Raw genomic sequence first — 23,451 nt, 5'->3', positions numbered from 1 at the left:
CACGTCCGCGAGCCGCGCGGGTTTTGGCGCCCACGCAGCAACAGCGGCCGCCTCCATCAGCAACTCCTTGTGCATTCGTTTCAAGGCCCACCTGGGGAATGAACGGGGCGCACCTTGCGGGAGCTCCTCCTCACCGCGGGCGCCCGCGGCTGACGACGACGACAAGGAGGAGGCGGAGAGCTCAAATCGGACGTATCGGTGGTCCGAGAGCGTCTCCGCCCCCTCGAGTACGCGCCAGCCGCGGGTGCGGCGCACGGCGGACGGGGACGCGAACGTCACGTCCACGTGGGATTCCCCGTTCCACCGCACGCAAGTCGCGACCGTGCCTCTGTTTAGGAGACAGAGGCCGGTCGCGATCGCCCACTCCGAAAGGGCCTCGCCTCGCGCATCCGTGCGGGGGGAACCCCAAGCCGTGCACTTGGCATTGAAGTCCCCCGCGACGATGACAGGGCGGGACCCGAGGCGGTGTAAAAGCGCCTCGAGCCCGCCCAGAAACCGTTCGAATTCGGCGAGGCTCCTGTTCGGAGAAAAGTACGCCCCGATCACGACGGTCCCGTCGATCCTAGCCGCGACGTACCCGGGTCCCCTGGCCACCATATCCAAGGGGGGTAACGCCGCGGACTGTCTCAACACAATGGCCACGGAGCCGTCGACGTCCCCCATCCAGCAGTCCTGGTCGGTGGGGACGAAGTACGGCTCCGCGGCGACAGCAACATCAATTGACCACTCCGCCATGGTGTGGACGAGGAGATCCTGTGCCCTGGCGGAGTGGTTCAAATTACTTTGGAGGAAGCGATGGACGCAACCCATTACGGGGCTACGTCCATCGCTCCCTCGTCTGTCCCGCCCTGCGGCTCGACAACAGCCGCGGCGGGAACTGACTCGCCGGCTGCCCTTGTTGCAGCCGGCTTCTTTTTCTTTCCGCCCCTCCTCGTTTTTGTAGAGGAGGGGGCGGACTTGCACGCCGGGCCCCCGGCCCGGTGGTCGGCCTTCCTTTTAGCCGCGTCGCACAAGACGCAGTGCGGCGCGGCTGCGGTGCAGGAGGCTGCCTTGTGCCCCAGTTGGCCGCAGCGGAAGCACAGGTTGCTGCGGTCCACTGTCGAGGGGCTCTTGGCGAGGCCGTGGCCGGTGCCGAAGCACCGAAGACAGCGCCACGGCCTGCTCTCCTGCAGTTGCACGTGGGCCACAACCCAGCCCACGCGCAATCTCCCCGGGCTGTCCGAAGGCCGACCCTGTGGAGGGGTGGCCAGGAGGATCGCCGTTGCAATGGGGCAACGCGCCCACGCAGTCCGGGTTCCAGAGTAGGTGACCCGGAACTCCCCGACCTTGACATCGGCGAGGGCGCAGTTGCCCTGCGACGCGATGGCTGCGGCGACCTCCTCCTTTGTGGGTGTGATGGTCACATGGTCTGATGCATTTTTTAGCTTCCTCCCCGAATTTGTGGTGGTACCAACATAGAGGGTACCGTCGGTAATTGGAATGTGATCTTGTGGAGCACGAACGATTACGCGTACGGCTGTCGAAGCGTCGCCTGAGTCGAGACATTCGTTCCATTCTTCCTGTTAGCTTTTCCACCTGCCTGGTCAGCGCGGCAATCTGCCATACCGTCACTAGAAGTCCCCGATGATGCTGTGACGACGGATGTCGATGCAATTTGCGAGCCGACTACGTCGTGAACTCTGTCGGCTAGTTCCGTAAGTTCATCCATATCGGCCTTGGTCTGTGACGCGATGATGGCTTGCGTACTGTTGGGCAGGCGACTTGTCCAAATTGTGCGCAGAAACTCCTCCGGAACCCCAGGTCCAGCCAAATTAAGAAGGTGGCGGTAGAACTGCGATGGTTTTCTGTCCCCAAGCTCTTCATGCATAAGAAGCTGCTTCACCTTTTTCTCACGCGATGCTGACAGCCTCTTTATGAGTTCAGTTTTCAATTTTTCATATTTTTCTTCCGTGGGTGGGTAGCAAATTATATCTTCGACCTCGCTTGCAAACTGTGGATCCAGGTTGCCTGTGACGTAGTAAAACTTTGTCTCGTCCGTCTTGATGTTTGCTAAAGCAAACTGTGCTTCCATCTGGGAGAACCAAAGTGAGGGTTTCTCGGCGTAAAATGGGGGTATCCGCACGCCCACACGATAAGTTTCTGGAACATCACCACGATTTTGTTCCGCAGACACAACTTGTTTTTTGGATACACTCATTTCCGTGTTCTGACGGGGTCACCAATGTGGTTTTAGTTAGCGTAGGGTGTTAAAACTGAATAATAGTTCCCACAGGTTTATACAGTTTATTTGTTATTTTTAAACACAATAATAGTCAACACCACAAGAAGGAGTATATGTACCACGAGAAAGCAACAAAGCTGAAGTTACAAGGAAATTATAGCTAATCGGAAGCAGCGTTATTTAGAGACATATACGTCGCGCGTGTCCGTAGTGGCGAGCCAACTGATCGAACTGCACGGCCGGCAGCGGAGCCGCTCCATCGGGCCGCGGGCGCCGAGGATGCGTAGCCACCACTATATATATATAAAATTTAACTGCTTGTCCGGAAATAATATTATTTAATTTAACATAAAATATATTTTAGACTAAATACACTATACACTATAATAATAACACTATACAAAAAATAAACTTAAAGCTACACAAAATATATACACGCCACAACCTTATATCCAAGTCTAACCGACAGGGTAACCAGCCCCAAACTGACAGACTTAACCTTATATCCAAGTCTAACCGACAGGGTAACCAGCCCCAAACTGACAGACTCAATTCAGACAAATCCAGTACTCTGAAACCAACATCTGAGAAAGGAAACCTTAGGCCATCAACTACTGTGCCAACGCCGGTACTTTCCAACTGTAAGGAAATTTACGAAATTAACATCGATACCTCAAAGAAGTTATTACCTCATGTGCTGGTGGAATCACCAGTGTCCGACATTCCACTCACACTCTTGGTAGACTCAGGATCTGCCATTTGTCTACTAAAACAATCATGTGTTCTCAAATAACCACCTATAACTCCCGAACCAATAAATATAAAAGGCACCGATCCCGGCGAAGAAGCCACCCCTACATTAGGTTACTTTAATCTAAATTTAAAATCAATGATAACAAATTAATAAACCATAAATTTCACTTAATAAAAAATATAAACCTACCCTATGATGGTATCATAGGAAACGATTTCCTAACAGCTAACAGTTGCAATATTGACTATAGTCGTGATGTTCTAAAAATAAATCGAAATGAAATCAAAATACACTTCTTCGATCAATATTATATCATTCCCCCACGTACGGAAACAGTGATTGAATGTTCTGTCGTAAATCCAGAATTAAAAGAAGGTGTTATAATAGATCAGCACCTTTCCAAAACACTCCTTACGGCAAACTGCCTTGTAAAGGTAAAAGAAAACAAAAGAGTAAACATTCCAGTCGTTAATATTTCTAACAAACCTACTAAAATCAGACGTACCCTTAAATTAAAACTAGATGAAATAGACACCTACCCAATTCAGACTCTCCTGAACGTCGAGAATGTAACTAAACGTACAAAAAAGGTACTAGACTCTTTAAGAACATCTCATTTAAATCAAGAGGAAATTGATGCCCTTCTTAATCTATGTTCAGATTACTCTGATATATTCCATCTTCCTGACGAGCCTTTATCCTTTTCTCCAAGCATCCAACACGAAATTAAAACCACTAATGACATTCCAATCCACACTAAATCATATCGGTTCCCGGAATGCCATAAACAAGAAGTAGAAACCCAAATCAATAAAATGTTGGACCAAGATATTATCACTCCATCTTCCTCTCCTTGGTCCTCCCCCATCTGGGTGGTAAAAAGCTGATGCTTCCGGCCAAAAGAAATAGCGGATAGTAATCGACTATCGGAAACTCAACGACATAACTGTCGGTGAAGTGTACCCTTTTTTTATTTTTTATTTTTTCGGGTAGAGGGCCGAACCTCCTACGAGGTCCCCGCGCAAAAGGGGCGCGCGGGGTATGTGAGACTCAACGATCTGCATGGTGTTGTGAGCAGACCGCGGGCCCAAGGATTTTAGGACCCACCCACTAAACGACTCCCCTGCACTCTTACACCCGACGTCCGATCCCCTCCGAGGTCAGAACCCGGATGAGGTAGGGGGGCTACCGCGGTCAACACTACAACCAGACGGCGCGGCTCACCCCAAGGACGCCCAGCCGACGGAGCCTTCGAGGCGAATCGAAGGCTCTGAAACGTCGGCCGTCTCGGTACGGCAGCCCGTCGGGCCGCCCAGACGGTGCCGCTGGTGTCCCGGAATACCCCGCTGGACCAGAAGACCAGCCTGCCGGGTCGGGACGCGATACACCGTCGACCGGTCGCTCTATTCACTCCACAGCAGCGCGCTAGAGTGCTGGTAGCGCGCCGCGCGGCCTCACCCCCTCAGGTCGCCCCTTGACCTTCACCGGGGGGAGGCCGCCACCTACAGGGGCCGGGACGTACGGGCGTATTCCCGCCTCCGGCTCCCGGCTCGACGGCGACGGATCGGTGCGGAAAGGGAAGAGCTCTCCCTCTCTCGCTCCGCCGCCTCCTTCTGCGAGATGGTGGACTCGCAGAAGTCGAGCATCGCCTTCCAGGACGCGTCGCTGCCGAGCATCGTAGCCACGACGCGCGGCAGCGAGAGGTCCTCTCCTATGACCGCGACGAGGGCGGCGCGTTGCTCGTCGAATCCAGAGCAACGCGCCAATGTATGTTCCGCTGTGTCTTCCTCGTCGCGGTCCGCGCAGTGGTGGCACTGCGCCGTCGGTTCCCTTCCGGCTATCTTAAAGAGGTACCGGCCAAAACACCCATGGCCGGTCAACATCTGCGTCAGCCGGAAGGTGAGGCATCCGCGGTCGCGGCCCACCCAGTCCGCGAGAACCGGGCGGACCGCCTCGACGGTACGGAGGCCGGCCGACGGGTCCGCCAAGCGGCGAGACCACGCCTCCAGCACGGACCGCCGAGATTGGAGCCTCCGCGCTCGAACTACTCCTTCGCCGGGGCGCCCTTCCCCCCTAGAGCGAAGGTCGCTACGCCACCGGTAATCGGCAGCGAGCGCCTCCGCCTCCAGGTCCCAGGGTGGCGCCCCGGCGAGCAAGCACGCCGCCTCGAAGGAGACGGTGCGGTATCCTCGGATCGCCCTGACCGCGATCGCGCGCTGCGGACGTCGCAGCGCCGCGACGTACTTGCGGGTCAGGGCGTGGCACCATACGGGAGCCCCGTATAGTGCCATCGACCGCACCACCCCCATGTAGAGGCGGCGCGCCACCTGATCGGGACCCCCGACGTTTGGAAGCAGCCGGCTCAAAGAGCCGGCCGTCGCCATCAGTCGAGGGCCCAACTTCGCAAAGTGAGCGCGGAAGTTCCACCGACCATCCAGTTCAAGGCCGAGGTACCGAAGACCGGTCACCCCGACCCCGACGCGGACGCCTTCGATCACGAGGTGGGCACCCAGAGGCGGCGCTCGTCCCGGCCCGTGAAACAACAGGGCCTGGGTTTTGTCGAGCGCCACCTCGAGTCCCAGCCGTCGGATCCTTGTGACGACGTGTGCCGCGCCTGCGCACGCCAGACGGGCAGACTCCCGGTAGTCCCTCCCCGGAGCCACGACCAACGTGTCGTCGGCGTAACAAATTACGCTCAGCCCGGGGAGGGGACCCCGTACGACGCCCCGCAGGACCCAGTCGTAGCCGATGTTCCACAGCAGGGGGTCCAGGACAGACCCCTGCGGAACACCGCGCTCGGCGGGGAAGCGGTACATCGCCCCACCGTTTCCGATGCACTGGATCGACCTGCCCTCGAGGTAGGAGCCGATCAGTCGGCGGAGGTATGCGGGGACGCCGTGATACTCCAGCGCCCCCGCGATCACCGACCAGGGCAGGGTGTTGAAGGCGTTCCTTACATCTAAGGATAACGCCATCGCCACCCCGCCCCGGGATACGGCTTCGTCGGAGAGGGCACGCACGCGCAGAATTGCGTCTATCGTCGAGCGGCCCTCTCTGAAGCCGTATTGTTCCGCCGAAAGATCGGGACCCGTCTCGGTCAGGTGCCGGACGATGCGGGCCGCGACGATCCTCTCGAGCATCTTGCCCGCTTCGTCCAGCAACACGATGGGGCGATAGCCCGCGGGTGAGTCCGCGGGGCGCCCGTCCTTCCGCAGAAGGACCAGTCTGCCCGTCTTCCATTTCGACGGGAACCGTCCCGACTCGAGGCACGCTTCGAAAAGCCCCCCGAGCCGGTCCCCTAGGGCCTCGAAGGCCAAGCTCCAGACCCGGCCGTGAACGCCGTCAGGGCCGGGGGCCGCGTCCTTCGCTCTCATTCTGGACACGGCCGCATGGATCTCCGCCCCCGTGATAGGGGGAGGGGGCTCCTCGGCAGCGGAAACGCTGGGGCGACGCGGAGGCGTGCCCCACGTGGCGTCCATCTGGGGGGGCTCAAAGTCCCCCCCCGCTGCCGGCGGGAAGAGTGCCGCAACAATTTCCCGCAGCTGCCGAGGCTGGAGCCGCTCGGTCACCGGGAGCGCCCACGGCTGCAGTTTTCTGCGAACCATCTTGTATGGGCGCCCCCAGGGATCTTCGTCGAGCGACTCCAGGAGAGTCTTCATGCTCTGCTTCTTGGCCTCGCCGATGGCCAGCTGCAGCGCCGTCTGCTTTTGACGACAGTCAGCGTGCAGCTGGGCCGCCGTCTCCGCGAACGCAGCGTCGCGACGACGGCGGCGGCGGTGGCGTGCGCTCCGGCGGCGCGCCCTCACGCACTCCTCGCGGAGTCTTCCGATCTCGGGCGACCACCAGAACGCACCCCCACGTGGTGCTCGGGGGCCGACCCGGGGCATGGCGGCATCACAAATGTTTGCCATGGTGCCCCGGAACCAGTCGACCTCCGCATCCACGTCCGCGAGCCGCGCGGGTTTTGGCGCCCACGCGGCAACAGCGGCCGCCTCCATCAGCAACTCCTTGTTCATCCGTTTCAAGGCCCACCTGGGGAACGAACGGGGCGCACCTTGCGGGAGCTCCTCCTCGCCGCGGGCGCCCACGGCTGACGACGACGACAAGGAGGAGGCGGAGAGCTCGAATCGGACGTATCTGTGGTCCGAGAGCGTCTCCGCCCCCTCGAGTACGCGCCAGCCGCGGGTGCGGCGCACGGCGGACGGGGACGCGAACGTCACGTCCACGTGAGATTCCCCGTTCCACCGCACGCAAGTCGCGACCGTGCCTCTGTTTAGGAGACAGAGGCCGGTCGCGATCGCCCACTCCGAAAGGGCCCCGCCTCGCGAATCCGTGCGGGGGGAACCCCAAGCCGTACACTTGGCATTGAGGTCCCCCGCGACGATGACAGGGCGGGACCCGAGGCGGTGTAAAAGCGCCTCGAGCCCGCCCAGAAACCGCTCGAGCTCGGCGAGGCTCCTGTTCGGAGAAAAGTACGCCCCGATCACGACGGTCCCGTCGATCCTAGCCGCGACGTACCCGGGTCCCCTGGCCACCATATCCAAGGGGGGTAACGCCGCGGACTGTCGTAATATAATGGCCACGGAGCCGTCGACGTCCCCGATCCAGCAGTCCTGGTCGGTGGGGACGAAATACGGCTCCGCGGCGACAGCGACGTCGATTGACCACTCCGCCATGGTGTGGACGAGGAGATCCTGTGCCCTGGCGGAGTGGTTCAAATTACTTTGCAGGAAGCGATGGACGCAACCCATTACGGGGCTACGTCCATCGCTCCCTCGTCTGTCCCGCCCTGCGGCTCGACAACAGCCGCGGCGGGATCTGACTCGCCGGCTGCCCTTGTTGCAGCCGGCCTCTCCTTCTTCTTTTTATTTTTCTTGCCGCCCCTCCTCGTTTTGGTAGAGGAGGGGGCGGACTTACACGCCGGGCCCCCGGCCCGGTGGTCGGCCTTCCTTTTAGCCGCGTCGCACAAGACGCAGTGCGGCGCGGCTGTGGTGCAGGAGGCTGCCTTGTGCCCCGGTTGGCCGCAGCGGAAACACAGGTCGCTGCGGTCCACGGTCGAGGGGCACTTGGCGAGGCCGTGGCCGGTGCCGAAGCACCGAAGACAACGCCACGGCCTGCTCTCCTGCAGTTGCACGTGGGCCATCACCCAGCCCACGCGCAGTCTCCCTGGACTATCAGCCGGCCGACCCTGTGGAGGGGTGGCCAGGAGGTTCGCCGTTGCTACCGGGCAACGCGCCCACGCCGCTCCTACGAGGTCCCCGCACAAAAGGGGCGCGCGGGGTATGTGAGACTCAACGATCTGCATGGTGTTGTGAGCAGACCGCGGGCCCAAGGATTTTAGGACCCACCCACTAAACGACTCCCCTGCACTCTTACACCCGACGTCCGATCCCCTCCGAGGTCAGAACCCGGATGAGGTAGGGGGGCTACCGCGGTCAACACTACAACCAGACGGCGCGGCTCACCCCAAGGACGCCCAGCCGACGGAGCCTTCGAGGCGAATCGAAGGCTCTGAAACGTCGGCCGTCTCGGTACGGCAGCCCGTCGGGCCGCCCAGACGGTGCCGCTGGTGTCCCGGAATACCCCGCTGGACCAGAACCAGCCTGCCGGGTCGGGACGCGATACACCGTCGACCGGTCGCTCTATTCACTCCACGGCAGCGCGCTAGAGTGCTGGTAGCGCGCCGCGCGGCCTCACCCCCTCAGGTCGCCCCTTGACCTTCACCGGGGGGAGGCCGCCACCTACAGGGGCCGGGACGTACGGGCGTATTCCCGCCTCCGGCCCCCGGCTCGACGGCGACGGATCGGTGCGGAAAGGGAAGAGCTCTCCCTCTCTCGCTCCGCCGCCTCCTTCTGCGAGATGGTGGACTCGCAGAAGTCGAGCATCGCCTTCCAGGACGCGTCGCTGCCGAGCATCGTAGCCACGACGCGCGGCAGCGAGAGGTCCTCTCCAATGACCGCGACGAGGGCGGCGCGTTGCTCGTCAAATCCAGAGCAACGCGCCAGCGTGTGTTCCGCTGTATCTTCCTCGTCGCGGTCCGCGCAGTGGTGGCACTGCGCCGTCGGTTCCCTTCCGGCTATCTTGTGCAAGTACCGGCCGAAACAACCATGGCCGGTAAGCATCTGCGTTAGCCGGAAGGTGAGGCATCCGCGGTCGCGGCCCACCCAGTCCGCGAGAACCGGGCGGACCGCCTCGACGGTTCGGAGGCCGGCCGACGGGTCCGCCAAGCGGCGAGACCACGCCTCCAGCACGGACCGCCGAGATTGGAGCCTCCGCGCTCGAACTACTCCTTCGCCGGGGCGCCCTTCCCCCCTAGAGCGAAGGTCGCTACGCCACCGGTAATCGGCAGCGAGCGCCTCCGCCTCCAGGTCCCAGGGTGGGGTCCCGGCGAGCAAGCACGCCGCCTCGAATGAGACGGTGCGGTATCCTCGGATCGCCCTGACCGCACCCTGGCACCATACGGGAGCCCCGTATAGTGCCATCGACCGCACCACCCCCATGTAGAGGCGACGCGCCACCTGATCGGGACCCCCGACGTTTGGAAGCAGCCGGCTCAAAGAGCCGGCCGTCGCCATCAGTCGAGGGCCCAACTTCTCAAAGTGAGCGCGGAAGTTCCACCGACCGTCCAGTTCGAGGCCGAGGTACCGAAGACCGGTCACCCCGACCCCGACGCGGACGCCTCCGATCACGAGGTGGGCACCCAGAGGCGGCGCTCGTCCCGGCCCGTGAAATAACAGGGCCTGGGTTTTGTCGAGCGCCACCTCGAGCCCCAACCGTCGGATCCTAGTGACGACGTGTGCCACGCCTGCGCACGCCAGACGGGCAGACTCCCGGTAGTCCCTCCCCGGAGCCACGACCAACGTGTCGTCGGCGTAACAAATTACGCTCAGCCCGGGGAGGGGACCCCGAATGACGCCCCGCAGGACCCAGTCGTAGCCGATGTTCCACAGCAGGGGGCCCAGGACAGACCCCTGCGGAACACCGCGCTCGACCGGAAAGCGGTACATCGCCCCACCGTGTCCGATGCACTGGATCGACCTGCCCTCGAGGTAGGAGCCGATCAGTCGACGGAGGTATGCGGGGACGCCGTGATACTCCAGCGCCCCCGCGACGCGATGGCCGCGGCAACCTCCTCCTTCGTGGCGCACTCGTCGAGGCCCGTAATTTTGACTTCACCCATCTTCACGGGCCGCGCGATGCGCACCACCTCGGGGTCCGGCAGGATCTCCCTCAGCCGGGCCGCCAATTTTTCGGCCGCGGCGTTGGTGTTCGGGCCGGGGCACTCTATGAGACGGGCCCCGTTGGCCGTCTGCCGGACTTTGATGCCCCCCTCCACGCCGAGGGCGTCCACATTCACGCCGCCGCGCGCCTGGGTCATCACCTCGTGGTAGGTGATGCCCTTTTCTTTGCCGGCCGGCAGCAGCTCCACTACCACTGCAGCCGACCGCGGGGCGCGCGGCCTCTTTCGTCCGTTTCGGCCCCTCGGCTCCGCTCGACCCTCTTGACGGGGAGCGGCGGCCGCAGGGGCGGGCTTGGGGCGCGGCGCAAGAGGCGCCGCCACGTTTTTGGGCCCGCGCCGCACCACCGTCGTCCAGGCCTCGTTCATGTTGGCCGGGGCTGGGGGCAGTGGGCGGGGCTGGGGGGACGGTGCCGGTTTGGCGGCGTTAACGCCCCCCTTCTTCTTAGTTCGGCTCCTGCCGGGCCCTGCCTTCGCAGGCTGGGGCGCCGCAGGAGCGGATGCCGATTTCTTCGGGGGGGCTGTTGGTGTTGGTGCCCCCGCAGCTGCGGGTATTGGTGCAGTCGCAGCAGGAGTTCGCGCGGGTGTAATTCTTTTCTTACCGCTGTAAGTCTTAACAGCGGGTAATCACCCTTAAGTCCCCCGCCGGATTTTGTGGCGACTGCGGCAACTAATTTTCCGACCACCTCGAATGCTCGGAGGGGGTCAGAGGGACCCACCTCCGTTAGGGAGCGCTCTAGGCGCTGAACTACTCCAATCTCAAAATTTTCCCGGGCCTCACGGCAGGCGGCCCTGGACTGCCAAAACCCGCGCGGCTCGCGGACGTGGATGCGGAGGTCGACTGGTTCCGGGGCACCATGGCAAACATTTGCGATGCCGCCATGCCCCGGGTCGGCCCCCGAGCACCACGTGGGGGTGCGTTCTGGTGGTCGCCCGAGATCGCAAGACTCCGAGAGGAGTGCGTGAGGGCGCGCCGCCGGAGCGCACGCCACCGCCGCCGCCGTCGTCGCGACGCTGCGTTCGCGGAGACGGCGGCCCAGCTGCACGCTGACTGTCGTCAAAAGCAGACGGCGCTGCAGCTGGCCATCGGCGAGGCCAAGAAGCAGAGCATGAAGACTCTCCTGGAGTCGCTCGATGAAGATCCCTGGGGGCGCCCATACAAGATGGTTCGCAGGAAACTGCAGCCGTGGGCGCTCCCGGTGACCGAGCGGCTCCAGCCTCGGCAGCTGCGGGAAATAGTTTCAGCGCTTTTCCCGCCGGCAGCGGGGGGGGACTTTGAGCCCCCCCAGATGGACGCCACGTGGGGCACGCCTCCGCGTCGCCCCAGCGTTCCCGCTGCCGAGGAGCCCCCGCCCCCTATCACGGGGGCGGAGATCCATGCGGCCGTGTCCAGAATGAGAGCGAAGGACGCGGCCCCCGGCCCTGACGGCGTTCACGGCCGGGTCTGGAGCTTGGCCTTCGAGGCCCTAGGGGACCGGCTCGGGGGGCTTTTCGAAGCGTGCCTCGAGTCGGGACGGTTCCCGTCGAAATGGAAGACGGGCAGACTGGTCCTTCTGCGGAAGGACGGGCGCCCCACGGACTCACCTGCGGGATATCGCCCCATCGTGTTGCTGGACGAAGCGGGCAAGATGCTCGAGAGGATTGTCGCGGCCCGCATCGTCCGGCACCTGACCGAGACGGGTCCCGATCTTTCGGCGGAGCAATACGGCTTCAGAGAGGGCCGCTCGACGATCGACGCGATTTTGCGCGTGCGTGCCCTCTCCGACGAAGCCGTATCCCGGGGCGGGGTGGCGATGGCGTTATCCTTAGATGTAAGGAACGCCTTCAACACCCTGCCCTGGTCGGTGATCGCGGGGGCGCTGGAGTATCACGGCGTCCCCGCATACCTCCGTCGACTGATCGGCTCCTACCTCGAGGGCAGGTCGATCCAGTGCATCGGACACGGTGGGGCGATGTACCGCTTTCCGGTCGAGCGCGGTGTTCCGCAGGGGTCTGTCCTGGGCCCCCTGCTGTGGAACATCGGCTACGACTGGGTCCTGCGGGGCGTCATTCGGGGTCCCCTCCCCGGGCTGAGCGTAATTTGTTACGCCGACGACACGTTGGTCGTGGCTCCGGGGAGGGACTACCGGGAGTCTGCCCGTCTGGCGTGCGCAGGCGTGGCACACGTCGTCACTAGGATCCGACGGTTGGGGCTCGAGGTGGCGCTCGACAAAACCCAGGCCCTGTTATTTCACGGGCCGGGACGAGCGCCGCCTCTGGGTGCCCACCTCGTGATCGGAGGCGTCCGCGTCGGGGTCGGGGTGACCGGTCTTCGGTACCTCGGCCTCGAACTGGACGGTCGGTGGAACTTCCGCGCTCACTTTGAGAAGTTGGGCCCTCGACTGATGGCGACGGCCGGCTCTTTGAGCCGGCTGCTTCCAAACGTCGGGGGTCCCGATCAGGTGGCGCGCCGCCTCTACATGGGGGTGGTGCGGTCGATGGCACTATACGGGGCTCCCGTATGGTGCCACGCCCTGACCCGCAAGAACGTAGCGGCGCTGCGACGTCCGCAGCGCGCGATTGCGGTCAGGGCGATCCGAGGATACCGCACCGTCTCATTCGAGGCGGCGTGCTTGCTCGCCGGGACCCCACCCTGGGAGCTGGAGGCGGAGGCGCTCGCTGCCGATTACCGGTGGCGTAGCGACCTTCGCTCTAGGGGGGAAGGGCGCCCCGGCGAAGGAGTAGTTCGAGCGCGGAGGCTCCAATCTCGGCGGTCCGTGCTGGAGGCGTGGTCTCGCCGCTTGGCGGACCCGTCGGCCGGCCTCCGAACCGTCGAGGCGGTCCGCCCGGTTCTCGCGGACTGGGTGGGCCGCGACCGCGGATGCCTCACCTTCCGGCTAACGCAGATGCTTACCGGCCATGGTTGTTTCGGCCGGTACTTGCACAAGATAGCCGGAAGGGAACCGACGGCGCAGTGCCACCACTGCGCGGACCGCGACGAGGAAGATACAGCGGAACACACGCTGGCGCGTTGCTCTGGATTCGACGAGCAACGCGCCGCCCTCGTCGCGGTCATTGGAGAGGACCTCTCGCTGCCGCGCGTCGTGGCTACGATGCTCGGCAGCGACGCGTCCTGGAAGGCGATGCTCGACTTCTGCGAGTCCACCATCTCGCAGAAGGAGGCGGCGGAGCGAGAGAGGGAGAGCTCTTCCCTTTCCGCACCGATCCGTCGCCGTCGAGCCGGGGGCCGGAGGCGGGAATATGCCCGTACGTCCCGGCCCCTGTAGGTGGCGGCCTCCCCCCGGTGAAGGTCAAGGGGCGACCTGAGGGGGTGAGGCCGCGCGGCGCGCTACCAGCACTCTAGCGCGCTGCCGTGGAGTGAATAGAGCGACCGGTCGACGGTGTATCGCGTCCCGACCCGGCAGGCTGGTTCTGGTCCAGCGGGGTATTCCGGGACACCAGCGGCACCGTCTGGGCGGCCCGACGGGCTGCCGTACCGAGACGGCCGACGTTTCAGAGCCTTCGATTCGCCTCGAAGGCTCCGTCGGCTGGGCGTCCTTGGGGTGAGCCGCGCCGTCTGGTTGTAGTGTTGACCGCGGTAGCCCCCCTACCTCATCCGGGTTCTGACCTCGGAGGGGATCGGACGTCGGGTGTAAGAGTGCAGGGGAGTCGTTTAGTGGGTGGGTCCTAAAATCCTTGGGCCCGCGGTCTGCTCACAACACCATGCAGATCGTTGAGTCTCACATACCCCGCGCGCCCCTTTTGCGCGGGGACCTCGTAGGAGGTTCGGCCCTCTACCCGAAAAAAAAAAAAAAAAAAAAAAGGCGGCCCTGGACTGCGCCGAGGAGGCAGCGTCCAATCCGCAAGAGGAACTTTTTTCGAAGTCGGTGGCGGGCGACGCCGCAGCAGTCGCCGGCCCTTCCGCCAACGCCATATATTTGGCGCTGGCAGGCTCACCCTCGGACGAGTCAGACGGAGCAGAGGATGCCGGCTGTCGGGCCGACTTCCGCTTCCGCCGAGTCCGCTGTCGAGTGTCGGTGAACAGCGCCGGTGTCTCCCGCCCACTGGACGCGTCGCCCCTCGCGGAACTCCGCGCCGAGTAGAGCGAGATAAGGCTCTCGCAGCGCTCGAGGCGCACGGTGGGGACCCTGTCCCTTACGCGACCCGTGCTGTCGCCCCCTTCTGCGTGACAGTGTGTGCCCCCCCCAGAAACGGTGGGGCAGCGTGCGGCCGATCGCTCGACCGCACGGAGGGATTCTCCCCCCGCGGAGCGGGAGGTACCCTCCTGGGGTATTACTTTTCTCACAGATGTCATTGTTTCATTTTTTCCTTTTGTATTAACCAGGGGTCGGTCCCCTGGGGTCTGGTTGCTACCCTCGGGACTGGACTCCCTCCAGCCATTCATCCCATCGCCGGGCACCAGAGCTTAGGATTGGGGCATTTTTTAAAGAGGTTTACATCCTCGCGGCCCCGTGCCTCGCGGCAGCGGCCCCCGTCCCCCACGCGGTGAGGATTACGGGTTGGCCGGCGGCCCGCCGAGTGCAACGAGCAACACGGCAAACCACCGCCCGACGCTCAAAGGAGCAACAACGACGAAGCCACGCCGGTATACCGGTACCCCCCTCTGGAGGGCGTGCCCCTGTAGCCGAAGCCGGGGACATGGCGACCAGCGGCCGGAAGATGCGTAAGCAACGCCGGCTCACTTCTCCATCGAAGGGCAGGCCAAAAGTGGCCCACCACCACCCATGGGTTACGTCCGAAACGGGTCGGACGTCACCCGAAAAACAAAAAGGGGGAAGAAGGGGGAAGAGAGAGGGAGCCCGAGCGTCTCCAGGAGGAACACCCTTCAGCGAGTGAAGGGGGTGGAGAGCCCGCAACTCCCCCTGCTGGTTTTGGTCCGCGTCGTCCGATCTCTTTCGTTGCAAGGCCTAACTAGGCTACCCTACTCCTACACCTAACCTACCTCCCTAACACCTAAGAATCCTTGCAACGAAAAAGATCGGACGATACCCCTGGGAGTGGGACTGTTCCCAGAGGATCCCGTTATCCGCCACCTACGGACGCGCCCGGTGGAATTCCAGCAAAACTCCCCCACAGACGGAGCCCCCGGCCACGCAAAGTGCGCGCCGGGGGGCCCGCCCAGGTCCCTCGGGGGTGAAGTGTACCCTATCCCTCAAATGACTGAGATACTCGACCAATTAGGAAAGAGTCAATACTTCAGCACCCTCGACCTTTCTTCTGGATTCCATCAACTTCTAATAAAACCGGAAGATGCACCCAAAACAGCCTTCTCTGTCCCGCAGGGACATTTCCAGTTCAACCGGATGCCCTTCGGCTTAAAAAATGCCCCGTCCACATTCCAAAGACTGATGAATACATGCCTCACAGGCCTCCAAGGGTCTCGTTGCTTCTCGTATCTCGATGATATTGTCCTATTTGCGTTTGACCTTAAAACGGCCATCCAGAACCTCAGGGTCGTATTCGAAAGACTAAGAAGATTTAATCTAAAACTCCAGCCTGAAAAATGTGAGTTCCTTCGGAAAGAGGTAACTTACTTAGGTCATATAATTACAAGAGACGGCGTTAAGCCTAATCCTGACAAAGTCAAGGCCGTAACTCAATATCCTGTCCCAAAATCACAGAAAGATATCAAATCTTTCTTAGGCCTTGTATCATATTACAGGCGCTTCATTCCAGACTTCTCTAAACTTGCCAAGTCTCTTACTTCACTTTTAAAAAAGGATACCCCATTCAATTGGACTAATGAACAGCAACTTAATTTCGAAAATCTAAAAAATAAATTAGTAGAAACACCCATCCTTATCTATCCTGACTTCAATTCGCCTTTCCTGTTGACCTGTGACGCCTCTAACTATGCGATATCGGCCATCCTATCACAAGGACCTATAGGGCGAGACCGCCCAGTCTCATACGCATCACGCACCTTAAATAAAGCCGAATGTAATTACAGCGTGACTGAAAAAGAATGTCTAGCAATAGTGTTCGGCACCAAAACATTCCGACCTTACCTTTATGGTCGTCGCTTTACGATCATAACAGACCACAAACCTTTACAGTGGCTATTCAATTGTAAAGATCCTGGATCTCGTCTTATTCGTTGGAGACTAAAACTTGAAGAATATGACTATGACATCAAATACAAAAAAGGGAAAACTAATTGTAACGCCGACGCCTTATCACGTTTCCCTGTAAACCCAGTAGAAAGTCTATCGCCCAAACCCACTGAAGAATCAAACCTACCAGTCGACCCTGATGCAACAAAGGACAATCACTTGAAACCATCTGAAGACCAAAACGTTACTAATCCAAATTCTACCCAAGTCGAACCTACACCAGAAAGCGAACTCATCGACCTCGGTCCTCTTAGCGACATAAGTCCTTACGATGACTGTCCATTAGATTTCAGCCCACTCGGTACCCCTCTAGAACCCAACGATAATAACGAGGTCATTGATCCTCTAGCTATCCTAGATTCATCAAATGATGACTATCCTAAATTTTTAAAAGCTATGTCCAATAAATCCAATACCCTTACCTTCAACACGAACATAAAAGAACATAACCAAAGTATAATGAAAAGCTCTTGTAAAATCATAATAATACCCACATCTATTGACCTTGACGAATCAAACCCATATATCGAAGAAATTTTAAGTAATAACGAAAATTCAGACAACATCATTAACGACGAAAAGGAGCTTTATACATTCAAAAAATTCTCAAGCTCCGGGAAAACCTTCTACCTTCTCTTCACAAAAGTTCACCACTTCGATGAGTCCTCATATAAGGACATATTCAACACATTAAAGTAAGCTAGAGACGAAATTATGCTCACCGAAACGACAACAGAAATAGCTATAACAGATTTCAAAAATGTTTTCGAAAAGTTATCTTTTACCAAAATATACAATATGATAAACTATCTTTTCCATGACACTAATATCGCAATCAACATTTATCACGATTCCATAATTTACCCCACACTGAGCGAAATACCTAAGATCCTGAAAGAGAATCACAACATACCTATCGCTGGACATCTAGGTTCATCTCGCATGTATAATAGAATTAAGGAGAAGTATTTCTGGAAAGGAATCAGATCCGATATAGACAATTACGTCAAACACTGTTCTCTATGCCAATCCAACAAAGCCCTACGTAAAATAAACCGAGCACCAATGCAAATAACCACTTCCTCAACAAAACCCTTTGACCGAATTAGCATTGATATCGTTGGCCCTCTACCAGAAGCCGGTACTATCCAATTGCGGTTTATACTCACGATTCAAGATGACTTAACGAAATATTCTTGTGCCTACCCTATATCCAATGCTACGGCAGAAGATACTTGTGAATGTTTAGTCCACTTTATTTCAATATTCGGAATCCCTAAAATGATCGTGACTGACCAGGGCACAAATTTCACAGCTGACCTCTTTAAAAAGACCTGTGAATTCCTTAAAATAAAACAAATATGGGCTTCACCATATCATCCACAAACCCAAGGTGCACTTGAACGCAGCCACTCCACTCTTAAAGAATATTTAAAGTCATTTATCAACGAAAACCAAAACAACTGGCATAAATACGTTTTTACAGCAATGTTAGCCTACAATACCAATGTCCATACTACAACCCAGTTCACTCCCTACGAACTCCTGTTTGGCCACAAACCTTTCATACCAGACTCCATTTATGAACTCCACTCCGACACGAGTTATCCCGAATACCTGAAAATGTTAAACCATAAACTTAGACTATCAAGAGAGAAAGCACTCCAGAATATTCAGGCATCCAAAGAAAGATCAAAAGAATATTATGATCGACACACTCGAATTGTAAAATATAAAGTTGGAGATTATGTTTACCTAAAAAATCACCTACGACTAAGGAAAGCTCTATCACCCGTATGGAAAGGACCTTATAAGATAGTCAAAATCCATGGTAACAACACCTTATCCCTATTAATAAACCGTCGACATGTTAAACATCACTTTGATGAGGTCAAGATTGCACATGAAGCAGGAAATAGATGATCGTAAAAGAAAACTAAACCTAATAACAATTACCTACCTTTATTGTTCTTCTTGCAGACTCACGATCTGTAATCCTATCCTGGGAAATGAAAATGAAGAGTACACTCATATTATCACCTCGAGCCCTGGCGTCTATTTCGACCCGTATGGAGTTGCAAAAATTATGAATGACCACATTCACATCGTCATTCCATTTGACATATCCTTTGCCCCAATCCACATAGATAACATTAAAAACGTCTTTAGTACTATACGCTACCTCTGTCAACAAAGTGAATCTATCAATCACTTTGAATGTCATAACTTGATCCAACCACTTGACTCCCTATTCAAAGATATTATCCGAGACTTTGAATCCATTTCACATCTGACACCTTCTAATTTAAAACGTTCTGCTTGGTTTGCTGGTATTGGAACTGTTTTCAAACACATCTTCGGAACCCTAAATGAAGATGATGCACATAAATATAATAGAGCTATTGCTAAATTACAACAAGCCAATAAGGATATCAATTTCAATCTGAAACAAAGTATTTACATTTCTAAATCAGCTATTTCAAACTTTAACGCTTTTAATAAATGAACTTAATAAGAACCAATTCTTACTTGATGAAGCTATCGAAAAATTATCTCTTTCGGTTAAAAACATCTCTGTGGTCACTAATTCTATTAGCTTTAGAACAAACTTAGACGAAATTATAAATGTGTTACAAGGCAATCTGTTAACACTTTCATTCAAAATCGAAGACCTTGTGAACAGTGTCCTGTTTTCAAAAACAAATACTCTTCATCCTTCTATTGTTACTCCTAAGCAATTATATGTAGACCTAGTTAGTAATGTTAAGAACTTACCTAGATTTAATGACTTCCCTGTAGAATTGAACTTGGATAATATTAATATCCTAATGAATCTTGCAGAAATAGTATCATATGTCGTCGACAACAATCTTGTATTTGTAGTCAAAATCCCTCTCGTGAATATAGAGACTTACAATTTATATAAAGTCATACCTATACCTGTACCGCACAATCCTAAATCTCCAAATTCATTTGCACTTGTAACTGCAACGAAACCATTCATTGGAATTAGTGAAAATAAGAAACTATACTTTACCCTTGATAGAATAAGTTCCTGTAAGATTGGACATCATTATATTTGTAATCTTGTAGACACCTTCAGTGTTGTCAATCATCCAATTTGTGAAACGGAAATCATCACTAAAGCTTTAGAAACTTTACCTGAAACATGTACTACGAAATTCATATACGGAACAGTTGATATCTGGCATGAGCTAAATAATAACAAATGGATCTATGTAGAATCAAACAATGAAAAGTTGACTATTGAATGTGACCGTAAAATAACAGATATTATAATATCCGGAACTGGAATACTTACCTTGAATCCAGGTTGCACAGCATTCTGTAAAGAAAATAAATTAGAAGCAAAAAATACTTACAAAATTGATGTTAATCCTGTTGTTTCAAATTTTAATATAATTAAGGACATTTGTTGTAATGTAATGAAGTTCTCCAAAATGAGCATCGATGTATCAATACCCCAGTTGCGCTATGTTAACCTTGACAATTTGAATGTAATTCACGACTTACCTATTAAGCCAACCGATGAAAGTTCCGATGATTTCCTGGATGACCTTTCTGATTATGTTAGTTTTAGTTTTAGCATAGTTTCATTTTTTATAATTTTAAGTTCTATTGCTGTTTTCTATTTTGTAAAAACCAACAAATGTGTCTTTCGTAAAAGACTTTCAATAACAAAAGAACCAGATAGTATTTCTACAACCTCACCAGCTCCTCACCCTCAGCCTCGTCTCCGTATGGAATAAACTCCCACTTACCATCAACTTACCTTTTCTTTCGCAAACTTACTTAAACCCGTAAGTTTACTCTTATGCGGGGGGTTGTTATAAGACGGCCCTGTACCCTTTACTGCTGACACATCCCTATTTCCCTGCTCAGTCAGTGTTCCTAGTGGCCAGCAGTAAACTAAAATTCCCATTAGCCTCAGTCCATTTTCGATCTCCGTCGTGACAACACGTTTGTTGGTTTAAAAGTTTTTTTTTTAAAAAGAGAATATCCAGAACCCGTATAACAGTTCGATTGCCCGACCTCGGTTCGTGGCACATCTGGCGTCCAAGTGTTTTGTCGGAAGTGACTACCGGTGATAACAGATCATTGTTCGTGGCACATCTGTGGCCCAAGTGTTTCTCGGAATTTGTACCTGCGCCTAATTGCAAGACATTGCCGCCCGGGAACTGTGCAGTGGTTCTATTCACTCTAATTCTATTCTATTTATTCTATTCACTAAAATTTCTAAAATTCCTAGAATCGCTTCGGCCAATTTAGTGTTACCGACGCAGGGGCCTCGCCGCAAGGCGAGCGCGTGTTTAAGTCCCGGGGCAGCCCCCCCTGGGCAGTCGGAAGAAATGGAGTTTCTTCAACCAACACACTGCTCGCGGAATTCTTAAGCGAGAAATACCCGGCCCTCGAATCAGAATTTTTAGCTTACAAAGCTAAACGCGCCGTGATCTGTTCTGCCGTGCCCGCCGCGCCCGCCGTTTCCGCCACGTCTGCCGTTCCCGCGTCCCCTGCAAGCGCGCGCAAAACTCCCGCGCCGTACACCGCAGCCTCCGTCGCGCCCAGCACACCCGTGTCCCTCATACTGTCGCGAAAAACTCCCGCGTCTACCGCGGCAGCTTCCGTTCTACCTCAGCGATCGTCTGCGGCCTCCGTCGCGTCCGCCGCTCCCGCGCCTCCCTCCTCGTCCTCCGACTCTGACTCGGATATGGAGGTTGACCTCGTTCCCGCATCATTAACAGATGGATTCACTCTCGTGCAAAAGGGTAAAAAGCGCGCCGCGGAGTCCCGAGCTTCCGCGGCCGCTAAAATAAGCAAAGCCGCGAACGCGTCGCGCCCCCGCCCTCCGACCCCCGTCGCTCCCTTTCCCCGTGCCACGCCCGGTGGCACAAACGAGAAATCAGGCCCCTCCTCCGTTGATTCTTCAAGAGAAGGCTGCTTGGGACCGTGTCTCCCTGGCCCTTAAGCCAAGAACATAAATTTTGTCAGTGCCCGTAACCTCGCGAACGGGATACAGATAAAAGTAGCAACACCCGACGACCATAGGGCCTTCTCAAGCTACCTCCGAAAGGAGCGTATAAGTTATCATACGTATACGCTCCAGGAGGAGCGTGAGCTCCGTGCAGTCATACGTGGCATCCCCAAGGAGTTAGATGCCGAGCTCGTAAAGGCCGACCTACTCGAACAAGGCCTACCCGTAAACTCCGTGCATCGCATGCACACAGGACGCGGGAGGGAGCCATACAATATGGTTCTCGTCGCCCTCCAGTCTACCCCCGAGGGTAAGCAAATCTTTAACGTCGGAACGGTCTGTAGGCTTTCCGGAATCACCGTGGAAACCCCTCATAAAAAAGGCACTCCGAGCCAGTGCCACAATTGTCAGTTGTACGGGCATTCTTCCCGTAATTGTCACGCGCGCCCTCGATGCGTCAAGTGTTTGGACGATCACGCCACGACTCTTTGCACTCACGATCAAAAAACCGCCACGGAACCACCTAGCTGCGTCCTGTGCCGAACACAGGGTCACCCCGCGAATTACCGTGGATGCCCCCGAGCCCCTAAAATAAATCGCCGCGTCGCGCGCCAAAACTGCCTCCGAGCTTCCGGCCCTGACATCAAAGCCACGGCACCCTCTGTGCCGAAGGCTAAGCCTGCCTTCGTGCTGGCGCCGGTGCCCAGCGGCTCGGCCTGGGCTAAACCGTTGCTGTACACGAACACGGCTGTAGCTCCCTCCCCCGCGATTCGTCCCGCCCCCGCGATACGTCCCTCCCCGGGATTCGTTCCTCCCCCGCGACCAGCACTCCGACCGCGTCCGACAATCTCGCTCTAGCGATCGACTTTTTTCAGTCGATCAACTTTGAGCGTGTTAATGCTTTGGGTGACGCCATTCGCGCCGCCTCCACTGCACAACACTTCATCGCCGTTGTGCAAGAATACGCTGACGTATACGCGTCGTTAAATTCGTACGTCCTCCCCTCGCTCCGCCGGTAATCAATGGCGTACATAAGTAGAATAAAGCCCCTATGCGTAACGATAGGATTTTTTAACGCTTACGGTCTCGCAAATCAACGTGATCAGGTTTGTGATTTTTTGCGTGACCATCAAATTGACATCTTTTTGGTGCAGGAGACCCTGCTTAAGCCCGCGCGCCGTGACCCTAAAATCGCGAATTATAACATGGTTAGGAACGACAGGCTCACTGCTCGTGGTGGTGGTACCGTCATTTACTATAGACGAGCCCTGCACTGCGTCCCACTCGACCCCCCCGCGCTTTCTAACATCGAAGCATCAGTATGCCGAATCTCACTGACTGGACACGCGCCGATCGTTATCGCGTCCGTTTATCTTCCACCGGATAAGATTGTTCTAAGCAGTGATATCGAGGCGCTGCTCGGCATGGGAAGCTCTGTCATTCTAGCGGGCGACCTAAATTGTAAACACGTCAGGTGGAACTCACACACCACAACCCCGAATGGCAGGCGGCTTGACGCGTTAGTCGATGATCTCGCCTTCGATATCGTCGCTCCGCTAACCCCGACTCACTTCCCGCTAAATATCGCGCTTCGTCCGGATATACTCGACATAGCGTTATTAAAAAACGTAACTCTGTGCTTACACTCGATCGAAGTAGTTTCAGAGTTAGATTCAGACCATCGTCCCGTCGTTATGAAGCTCGGTCGCGCTCCCGATTCCGTTCCCGTCACGAGGACTGTGGTGGATTGGCACACGCTGGGCATCAGCTTAGCTGAATCTGATCCACCATCGCTCCCGTTTAGCCCGGACTCTACCCCGTCTCCTCAGGATACCGCTGAAGCCATAGACATCTTAACGTCACACATCACCTCGACATTAGATAGGTCATCGAAGCAAGTTGTAGCGGAGGACTTCCTTCACCGCTTCAAATTGCCCGACGATATTAGGGAACTCCTTAGAGCTAAGAATGCCTCGATCCGCGCCTACGATAGGTATCCTACCGTGGATAATCGTATTCGAATGCGTGCCCTACAACGCGACGTAAAGTCTCGCATCGCCGAAGTCCGAGATGCCAGATGGTCTGATTTCTTAGAAAGACTCGCGCCCTCCCAAAGGTCTTACTACCGCTTAG

The sequence above is a fragment of the Bombyx mori genome, chromosome W (assembly GCF_030269925.1).
Source record: "Bombyx mori chromosome W, ASM3026992v2".
In the NCBI taxonomy this organism is placed as follows: domain Eukaryota; kingdom Metazoa; phylum Arthropoda; class Insecta; order Lepidoptera; family Bombycidae; genus Bombyx; species Bombyx mori.
The sequence above is the reverse complement of the archived record's forward strand: the minus strand, read 5'-3'. Positions refer to the sequence as shown.